General features: G+C 43.6%; 1 long non-coding RNA gene across 1 annotated transcript; it reads right to left on the bottom strand.

Annotated features, from left to right (window-relative positions):
* Positions 1-49: 49 nt before the first annotated feature.
* LOC127911020 (uncharacterized) lies at positions 50-569 on the bottom strand. The gene is made up of 3 exons (XR_008077383.1): positions 435-569; positions 243-338; positions 50-194 (listed from the first exon to the last, which is right to left on the bottom strand). It is a non-coding gene; the product is annotated as an uncharacterized LOC127911020 (long non-coding RNA).
* Between the last annotated feature and the right edge of the window lie 10,642 nt (positions 570-11,211).

Raw genomic sequence — 11,211 nt, 5'->3', positions numbered from 1 at the left:
ACACCGCAGCATTGCAGTTCTTGACAGACTTAAACTGGTGCTCCTGGCACCTACTACCATACCCCGTTCAAAGACACTTAAACTGGTGCTCCTGGCACCTACTACCATACCCCATTCAAAGACACTTAAACTGGTGCTCCTGGCACCTACTACCATACCCCGTTCAAAGACACTTAAACTGGTGCTCCTGGCACCTACTACCATACCCCATTCAAAGACACTTAAACTGGTGCTCCTGGCACCTACTACCATACCCCGTTCAAAGACACTTAAACTGGTGCTCCTGGCACCTACTACCATACCCCGTTCAAAGACACTTAAACTGGTGCTCCTGGCACCTACTACCATACCCTGTTCAAAGACACTTAAACTGGTGCACCTGGCATCTACTACCATACCCCGTTCAAAGACACTTAAACTGGTGCTCCTGGCACCTACTACCATACCCCGTTCAAAGACACTTAAACTGGTGCTCCTGGCACCTACTACCATACCCCGTTCAAAGACACTTAAATCGTTTCTTGCCCAAATGTCCCTCTGAATAGCGTACCCAATCTATCAGTCTCAAGGTCCTCCCCTTCATCTACACTGATTGAAGTGGATTTAACAAGTGACATAAATAAGGGATTATAGCTTTCACCTGGTCTCACCTGGTCAGTCTGTCATGGAAAGAGCATGTTCCTAATGTTTTGTACACTCAGTGTATATGGGAGTTTTATTCCGTTTTGAGCCATTGTCTGCAAATGAAAGATAAATTACATTAAAGGTGATCTCATGCATTACCACTTGTTTTACACCAACTCACTTTACCATCCATGTGTTGCACCAGTTCTGCTGCATCATGGTACAGTCAGTTAATCCCTACAAGGTCTCCGGTGCCATTATTTCAACTATGTGATCTTATTCAGCAGCTACACAGTCTAGGCCTGAGGCCTCATAAATGATGAGTCCTAACTCACCTGACTGATCCAGGGAATTAAAGAACCACCGTGGGTGAAGACAGTAGGTTTTTGGGTGGTGTTGCAGCCTTTACCATTCACAAAGCTGGTAACCCCCCTGGATGTACCACCTACCATCTCTACCCTGACAGTTCAGGTGCCCACCTGAGTAATCCTGGGGAGACACAAGAAGACCAGGGTGGAGGAGATGGAAAGATGCAAGTAGCCACATTGAAAATAATCTGAAGTATGTCTGCTGCTACTGCATACATAAATCACACAAAAATGTACTGTACATTGTTAATAGTTGAGATAATAACATCTAGAATGTTTGACTAAAACAATTTAAAACTTTGCTTACATTTGTATATGATCGCGTGTGTCTCTTATGTTAACACTGTTTGCCATTCCTTATTCAGCTGCATGTCTATGAAAGTGACTCAGGTTAGTCACTCTTCCAAATGACACAGTGGTGATATCTCTAAAGTTTACAGACCTATTTTTATTAGAAACAGTTTGCACTATACTGTATGTCTGAGCAAACCATGAGGTCCTTGTATGGCTCTTTCTTACCCACAGAAGACGATTATAATTTCAGTCAGGATGGCAGATCATCTTTTCCACTATGATGGACTGCTCATAGCCTTCCTCTGTCTTCATGTCATGCTCTACCAGGATCAGTCTGTACATGTGCAACCTGGATCAGAACAGATGAGAAAGACATCATATTGTATTTTGAATTAAAGTTAATGTTTCTACACTGAACATAAATGTAAAGTGTTGGTCCCATATTTCTTGAGCTGAAATGAAAGATCCCAGAAAAGTTCCATATGTACAAAAAGCTTATTTCTATAAAATGTGCACAAATGTGTCTACATCCCTGTTAGTGAGCATTTCTCCTTTGCCAAGATAATCCATCCAGGTGTGGCATATCAAGAAGTTGATTGAACAACATGATCAGTGCACCTGGTGCTGGGGACAATAAAAGGCCACTCTAAAATGTGCAGTTTTGTCACACAACACAATGCCACAGATGTTTTGAGGGAGTGTGCAATTGGCATGCTGAATGCAGGAATGTCCATCAGAGCTGTTGCCAGATAAATGAATGTAAATTTTTCTACTACTATAATCTACTATCTACTATAATCTGCCCTCCAATGTCGTTTTAGAGAATTTGGCAGTACGTCCAATCAGCCTCATAACCGCAGACCATGTGTAACCACGTCAGGCCAGGACCTCCACATCCCACTTCTTCACCTGCGGAATCGTCTGAGACCAGACACCCAGATAGCTGATGAAACTGGGGGTTTGTACAACCAAACAATTTCTGCACAAACTTCCAGAAACCGTCTCAGAGAAGCTCATCTGCCTGCTTGTCATCCTCAACAGGGTCTTGACCTAACTGCAGTTTGACATCGTAGTTGATTTCTGTGGGCAAATGCTCACCTTCGATGGCTGCTGGAGAAGTGTGCTCTTTACAGATGAATCCCCATTTCAACTGTACCGGGCAGACAGCGTGTATGGCGTTGTGTGGGCGAGTGGTTTGATGATGTCAATGTTGTGAACAGTGTCCCATCGTGGCTGTGGGGTTATGTTATGGGCAGGCATAAGCTACAGACAATGAACACAATTGCATTTTATGGATGGCAATTTGAATGCACAGGGATACCGTGACGAGATCCTGAGGCCCATTGTTGTGCCATTCATCCACCGCTGTCACCTCATGTTTCAGCATAATAATGCAGAGGTCCTTGTCGCAAGGATCTGTTCACAATTCCTGGAAGCTGAACATGTCCCAGTTCTCCCATGCCCTGCATATTCACCAGGCATGTCACCGATTGAGCATGTTTGGGATGCTCTGGATCGACTTGTACGGCAGCGTGTTCCAGTTCCTGCCAATATCCAGCAACTTTGTACCGCCATTGAAGAGGAGTGGGACAACATTCCACAGTCCACAGTCAATAGCCTGATCAGCTCTATGCGAAGGAGATGTCACACTGTATTAGGCAATAGTAACACCAGTTACTGACTGGTTTCTTGATCAAGGACCCTACCTTTTTTTATGTATCTGCGACCAACAGATGTGTAACAGTATAATTTTTTTAAACCGTCCCCTCGCCCATACCCGGGCGCGAACCAGGGACCTTCTGCACACAACGACAACAGTCACCCTCGAAGCATCGTTACCCATCGCTCCACAAAAGCCGCGGCCCTTGCAGAGCAAGGGGAACTACTACTTCAAGGTCTCAGAGCAAGTGACGTAACCGATTGAAACGCTATTTAGCGCACACCGCTAACTAAGCTAGCCGTTTCACATCCGTTACAGATGCATATCTGTATTCCCAGTCATGTGAAAACCATAGATAGGACCTAATGAATTTATTTCAATTGACTGATTTCCTTATATAAAATCTTTGAAATTGTTGGATGTTACATTTATATTTTTGTTCAGTGTAGCTAACTGTCTTGTTGCTTTTCCCCTTTTGACGTGCGAGCCTATAGCCTTACAGTGCCACATCCTGGCTGAGGTACAGAAAGAGTATCAGTGTTAGTGTTTCTTGTGCTGTGGCCTTGAGATTGGTGGGCATGCAAGAGTGTTCCTTTGGTAACATTAGGAGAACAATATGAAAACAGTCTTTGGAAGGGTTTCATATACCACCAGGATATATATGGGTGTTCAATCTGTTTGGGTTTACTCCTCGGATGCCTAGTATGTTACAATATTTGATATAAATCCTACAGCCAATTTAATGGCATGTTGCATGCTGGACTCGCGTAATGCAGTGTGCATCTGTCATGACCCAGTTATCCGTGATGAGCCTAAGTCCGCAGGTGGGGAACAACGACTCAAGAGAAACTTAAGAATAAGTGGCAAACCCAAACATGGCTCATTGGCAGATCTATTGTAAGAAATATCTTGGTTTCCGAGGCAAAAACCCTGTGCTATCCTGGAGCATTAGTACAGGACATTACAAGGCTGTTTCCGATCATTCTTCGACAAATGCTGGGACCTGATGCTGTCGTGGTCCATGTGGGGTCAAACGGCATCAGGAGGGCTAGCTCAAAACTTCTGAAAATTGATTTTAAATAACTGATTTTAGCACTGAAGGATTCCAAAAAGCTGCCAGTTATTTCAGGTCCTATACCATCATTGGGCTGCTATACCATCATTGGGCTGCAGGTGTGAAATATCCAGCAGGTTACTGGCAATACACACCTGGCTAAAAGATTACTGTAGCTCTATTGGAATTACTTTTATAGATAACTTTGACAGCTTTTGGAAACAGAAGATGGTCTACAGGAATGACAGAGTCCATCCAAATCATCTTAACTCCTGGACTCCTCACACATTTCAAGGCTGCATTGAGATAATGACTTATCAATGACCCAAAACAAGCTCAATTAATCCCTACCAATGTGTCGCTGAGTTGTCATAATGCTGGAGCATATGTACATTATCCCAGGAGCGTTGGCAGACACATTGTAAGTAACTTAATTTACAATGTCCCCCTAACTGCCCTGAATGCATCTGTTGATCCTACAGTTATTGTATGCAGTAATAATGTGCCTATGAACCAGAGTTATACTGTTGGCACTGAGGCGGTGTGCCCTAGTAGGAAGTCCACTGTGCAGCTCACCCTGCACAATCAACGCAAATATACAGTTGTAGTCAGAAGTTTACATACAGTTAGGTTGGAGTCATTAAAACTCATTTTTCAACCACTCCACAAATGTATTGTTAACAAGTCGGTTAAGACATCTACTTTGTGCATGACACAAGTAATTTTTGTTTACAGACAGATTATTTCACTTATAATGTATCACAATTCCAGTGGGTCAGAAGTTTACATGCACTAAATTGACTGTGCCTTTAAACAGCTTGGAAAATTCCAGAAAATTATGTCATGGCTTTAGAATAGCCTAATATACATAATTTGAGTCAATTGGAGGTGTAACTGCCTCTTTGCTTGACATCATGGGAAAATCAAAAGAAATCAGCCAAGACCTCAGAAATAAAATTGTAGACCTCCACAAGTCTGGTTCATCGTCCGGAGAGATTTCCAAACGCCTGAAGGTACCACATTCATACAAACAATAGTATGCAAGTATAAACACCATGGGACCACGCAGCCGCTCAGGAAGGAGACTCGTTATGTCTCCTAGAGATTAACGTATTTTGGTGCGTAAAATGCAAATCAATCCCAGAACAACAGCAAAGGACCTTGTAAAGATGCTGGAGGAAACAGGTACAAAAGTATCTATATCCACAGTAAAATGAGTCCTATATCGACATAACCTGAAAGGCCGCTCAGCAAGGAAGAAGCCACTGCTCCAAAACCGCCATAAAAAAAAGCCCAACTACAGTTTGCAACTGCACATGTGGACAAAGATCGTACTTTTTGGAGAAAAACCAAAGAACACAATCCCAACCGTGAAGCACGGGGGTGGCAGCATCATGTTGTGGGGGTGCTTTGCTGCAGAAGGGACTGGTGCACTTCACAAAATAGATGGCATCATGAGGAAAGGAAATTATGTGGATATATTGAAGCAACATCTCAAGACATCAGTCAAGGAAGTTAAAGCTTGGTCATCCAAATGGACAATGACCCCAAACATACTTCCAAAGTTGTGGCAAAATGGCTTAAGGACAATAAAGTCAAGGTATTGGAGTGGCCATCACAACGCCCTGACCTCAATCCTACAGAAAGTTTGTGAGCCGAACTGAAAATGCGTGTGCGAGCAAGGAGGCCTACAAACCTGACTCAGTTACACCAGCTCTGTCAGGAGGAATGGACCAAAATTCACCCAATTTAGGGTGGGAAGCTTGTGGAATGCTACCCGAAACGTTTGACCCAACTTAAACAATTTAAAGGCAATGCTACCAAATACTAATTGATTGTATGTAAACTTCTGACCCACTGGAAATGTGATGAAAGAAATAAAAGCTGAAATTAATAATTATCTCTTGTATTATTCTGACATTTCACATTCTTAAAATAAAGTGGTGATCCTAACTGACCTAAGACAAGGAAGTGTTACTTGGATTAAATGTCAGGAATTGTGAAAAACTGAGTTTAAATGTATTTGGCTAAGGTGTATGTAAACTTCTGACGTCAACTGTACATATAAGATGAGTAATGTAGGGTATGTAAACATTATATGAAGTGGCATTGTTTAAAGTGACTAGTGATACATTTATTACATCCCATGTTTAATTATTAAAGTGGTTAGAGATTTGAGTCAGTATGTAGGCAGCAGCCAATCAATGTTAGTGATGGCTGTTTAACAGTCTGATGGCCTTGAGATAGAAACTGTTTTTCAGTCTCTCAGTCCCAGCTTTGATGCTCCTGTACTGACCTCGACCTTCTGGATGATATCGGGGTGAACAGGCAGTGGCTTGGGTGGTTGTTGTTCATCCTTGATGATCTTTATGGCCTTCCTGTAACATCGGGTGGTGTAGGTGTCCTGGAGAGCCTTACGGTTGTGGGCGGAGTCGTTGCCGTACCAGGTGGTGATACAGCCCGACAGGATGCTCTCGATTGTGCATCTGTAAAAGTTTTCCGAATTTCTTCAGCCTCCTGAGATTGAAGAGGCACTGTTGCGCCTTCATCACCACGCTGTCTGTGTGGGTGGACCATTTCAGTTTGTCTGTGATGTGTACGCCGAGGAACTTAAAACTTTCCACCTTCTCCACTACTGTCCCGTCAATGTGGATAGGGGGGTGCTCCCTCTGCTGTTTCCTGAAGTCCATGATCATCTCCTTTGTTTTGTTGACGTTGAGTGTGAGGTTATTTTCCTGACACCACACTCTGAGGGCCCTCACCTCCTCCCAGTAGGCCGTCTCGTCATTGTTGGTAATCAAGCCTACCACTGCAGTGTTGTCTGCAAACTTGATGATTGAGTTGGAGGAGTGCATGGCCACGCAGTCATAAGGTGAACAGGGAGTACAGGAGAAGGCTGAGAACGCACCATTGTGGGGCTCCAGTGCTGAGGATCAGCGGGGTGGAGATGTTGTTTCCTACCCTCACCACCTGGGGGCGGCCCGTCAAAAAGTCCAGGACCCAGTTGCACAGGGCGGGGTCGAGACCCAGGGTCTCGAGCTTAATAACGAGTTTGGAGGGTACTATGGAGTTAAATGCTGAGCTGTAATCGATGAACAGCATTCTTACACAGGTATTCCTCTTGTCCAGATGGGTTAGGGCAGTGTGCAGTGTGATTTCCTCGTCTGTGGACCTTTTGGGGCGGTAAGCAAATTGGAGTGGGTCTAGGGTGTCAGGTAGGGTGGAGGTGATATGATCCTTAACTGGTCTCTCAAAGCACTTCATGATGACGGAATTGAGTGCTACAGGGCGAAAGTCATTTAGCTCAGTTACCTTAGCTTTCTTGGGAACAGGAACCATGGTGGCCCTCTTGAATCATGTTGGAACAGCAGACTGGGATAGGGATTGATTGAATATGTCCGTAAACACACCAGCCAGCTGGTCTACGCATGCTCTGAGGACGCGGCTGGGGATGCCGTCTGCGTCGGCAGCCTTGCGAAGGTTTACACGTTTAAATGTTTTACTCACGTTGACTGCGGTGAAGGAGAGGGTTTTGGTAGCGGGCCGGGTCAGTGGCACTGTATTGTCCTCGAAGCGAGCATAGAAGTTGTTTAGTTTGTCTGGGAGCAAGACATCGGTGTCCGCGACAGGGCTGGTTTTCTTTTTGTAATCCGTGATTGACTGTAGACCCTGCCACATACGTCTCGTGTCTGAGCCGTAGAATTGCAACTCCACTTTGTCTCTATACTGACGCTTAGCTTGTTTGATTGCCTTGCGGAAGGAATAGCTACACTGTTTGTATTCAGTCATGTTTCCGGTCGCCTTGCCCTGATTAAAAGCAGTGCTACTCACTTTCAGTTTTGCGCGAATGCTGCCATCAATCCACGGTTTCTTGTTGGGGAAGGTTTTAATTGTCACCGTGGGTACATCATCACCGATGCACTTGCTAATAAACTTGCTTACCGCTTGCCGGAACATATCCCAGTCCACGTGATCGAAGCAATCTTGAAGCGTGGAATCAGATTGATCGGACCAGCGTTGAACAGATCTGAGCACGGGCGTTTTCTATTTTAGTTTCTGTCTATAGGCTGGGAGCAACCAAATGGAGTTGTGGTCAGATTTGCTGAAAGGAGGGCGAGGGAGGTCTTTGTATGCGTCGTGGAAGTTAGAGTAGCAATGATCCAGAATTTTGCCAGGCTGGGTTGCGCATTCGATATGCTGATAAAATTTAGGGAGCCTTGTTTTCAGATTAGCCTTGTTAAAATCCCCAGCTACAATAAATGCAGCCTCAGGATACGTGGTTTCCAGTTTACATAGTGTCCAATAAAGTTTTTTCAGGGCCATCGAGGTGTCTGCTTGGGGGGGATATACAAAGCTGTGATTATAATCTAATAGAATTTTCTTGGTAGATAATGCGGTCGGCATTTGATTGTAAGGAATTCTAGGTCAGGTGAACAAAATTACTTGAGTTCCTGTATGTTGCAATGATCACACCACGACTCGTTAATCATAACCCCTGCCCTTCTTCTTACCAGAGAGACGTTAATTTCTGTCGGCGCAATGCGCGAAGAAACAGGGTGGCTGTACTGATTCCGTGCTTTTACACCTGCATTGTTTGCTGTTTGGGGTTTTAGGCTGGGTTTCTGTACAGCACTTTGAGATATCAGCTGATGTACGAAGGGCTATATAAATACATTTGATTTGATTTGATTTGATTCTGATACCATATCCCGAGTGAGCCATGTTTTTGTGAAACAGAGAATGTTATAATCTCGGATGTCTCTCTGGAAGGCAACCCTTGCTCGAATTGCATATACCTTATTGTCAAGAGACTGGACATTGGCGAGTAGTATACTCGGGAGCGGTGAGCGATGTGCCCGTCTACGGAGCCTGACCAGAAGACCGATCCATCTGCACCTTCTGCAGCGCGTTGTTTTGGGTCGCCTACTGGAATCCGATCCATTGTCCTGGGTGGTGGTCCAAACAGAGGATCCGCTTCGGGAAAGTCGTAAAGTTGGTTAGTTGACCTTGCTCTTATATCCAGTAGCTCTTCCCTGCTGTATGTAATAAGACTTAAGATTTCCTGGGGTAACATTGTAAGAAATAATACATTAAAAAAACAATATACTGCATAGTTTTCTAAGAACGTGAAGAGAGGTGACCATCTCTGTCGGCACCAGAGATGACTGATGATTGGCTGGGAGCATTTGATGATAAAAATATTGTGGGGGTGGTTTTTTTAGACTTCAGTGTGGCTTTTAAAATCGTTCATAGTCTGCTGCTGAAATAACATATGAGCTATGTCTTTACTCCCCCTGTTATATTGTGGATAAAGAGTTAGTTGTCTAACAGAACACAGAGGGTGTTCTTTAATGGAAGCCTCTCCAACATAATCCAGGTAGAATCAGGAATTCCCCAGGGCAGCTGTCTTGGCCTCTTACTTTTTTTCAATCTTTACTAACGACATGCCACTGGCTTTGAGTAAAGCCAGAGTTTCTATGTATGCAGATGACTCGACGCTATACACGTCAGCTACTACAGCGACTGAAATGACTGCAACATTTAGCAAAGAACTCCAGTTAGTTTCAGAATGGGTGGCAAGGAATAAGTTAGTCCAACATATTTCAAAACTAAAGGTACTGTATTTGGGACACATCATTCACTATACCCTAAACCTCAACTTAATCTTGCAATGAATATTGTGGAAATTGAGCAAGTTGAGGTGACTAAACTGCTTGGAGTAACCCTGGATTGTAAACGGTCATAGTCAAAATACAACAGTAGCTAAAATGGGGAGAAGTCTGTCCATAATAAAGCATTGCCCTGCCTTTTTAACAATACTATCAACAAGGCAGGTCCCACTGATGTAGAATTTTGTAATCAATGTTCATAAATATCAATTATCCGTATATGTCTGCAACCCAGAGTGTGTAAAGTTCTGATTTAAATGAAACATACAGAATTCCAAGTTTCCAAATTAGTCAAATCCAAGTTTATTCGCGAGAGCTCTGCTGTGCGTATACAAAGATGTTCCTTTTATACATTCTTCCTTATCTACACACACACTTGCATACTAACATTAGGATTCTATCACCACAGTTTATCTCCACTCAGCTGACAGTTCCAGTCGTCGTCGTCCCCCCCAGATAAGGGAAACCTGGAGGGCCTCTCCCTGTCCTATCTCCCCAGAGTTCTAGCCGGGTCGGTTCAAACATAGGTTAAGGAACCTCTTTGTTTTCTTTCTCTCTTCCCAGTCCAACCTAGTTGGACATATGTTTATCAGCTTTAATTACTCCTTGTCTATGCGGCATAACCTCTAATCCCTAATGGTTAAATTTCCGTGTAGATTTATTTAATCATTTATCTTCATCCTTTATAAATGATTTAAACACCTACAGGCCCTAGTTTTGTCGCACCTGGACTACTGTTCAGTTGTCTGGTCAAGTGCCACAAAGAGGGACTTAGGAAAATTACAATCGTCTCAGAACAGGGCAGCACGGCTGGCCCTTGAATGTGCACATAGAGGTAACATAAATAATATCCATGTAAATCTCTCATGGCTCAAAGTGGAGGACAGATTGACTTCATCCCTACTTGTTTTTGTAAGAAGTGTTGACAAGCTGAATGCATCGAGCTGTCTGTTTAAACTACTAGCACACAGCCCGGACAGCCATTGATACTCCACAAGACATGCCACCAGAGGTCTCTTAAACAATCCCCAAGTCCAGAACAGACTATGGAAGGCGCACAGTGCTACATAGAGCCATGACGACATGGAACTCTATTCCACATCAGGTAACTGATGCAATCAGATTTAAACAGACAAAAATACACCTTATGGAGCAGCGGGTACTGAGGAGTGACACACACAGGTACCGACACACGCATATGCACACCAAGGCTAGCACATGCACTCTACACGCACGTACATTGTAATATTGTTGTATGGTGGTATTACACATTTTGTATTGTATATATGTAGTGGTGTAATAATGTTATATGATGTAATGTTTTATATTTTGTTTTATGTGTGATGTAAGTGCCTTAATGTGTTTGGACCCCAGGAAGAGTAGCTGCTGCTGCTGCTGCCAAATACAAACCATTTTTAATGGTGGAATAAGAATATGTACATATAAATACATGGATGGGCCATGACCGACAGGCATAGACAAGATGCAATAGGTGGTATAAAATACAGTATATACATCTGAGATGAGTAGTGCAAGATATGT

This window comes from Oncorhynchus keta, chromosome 23 (genome assembly GCF_023373465.1).
Source record: "Oncorhynchus keta strain PuntledgeMale-10-30-2019 chromosome 23, Oket_V2, whole genome shotgun sequence".
NCBI lineage: Eukaryota > Metazoa > Chordata > Actinopteri > Salmoniformes > Salmonidae > Oncorhynchus > Oncorhynchus keta.
This window is presented reverse-complemented; position numbering and strand designations above follow the sequence as displayed.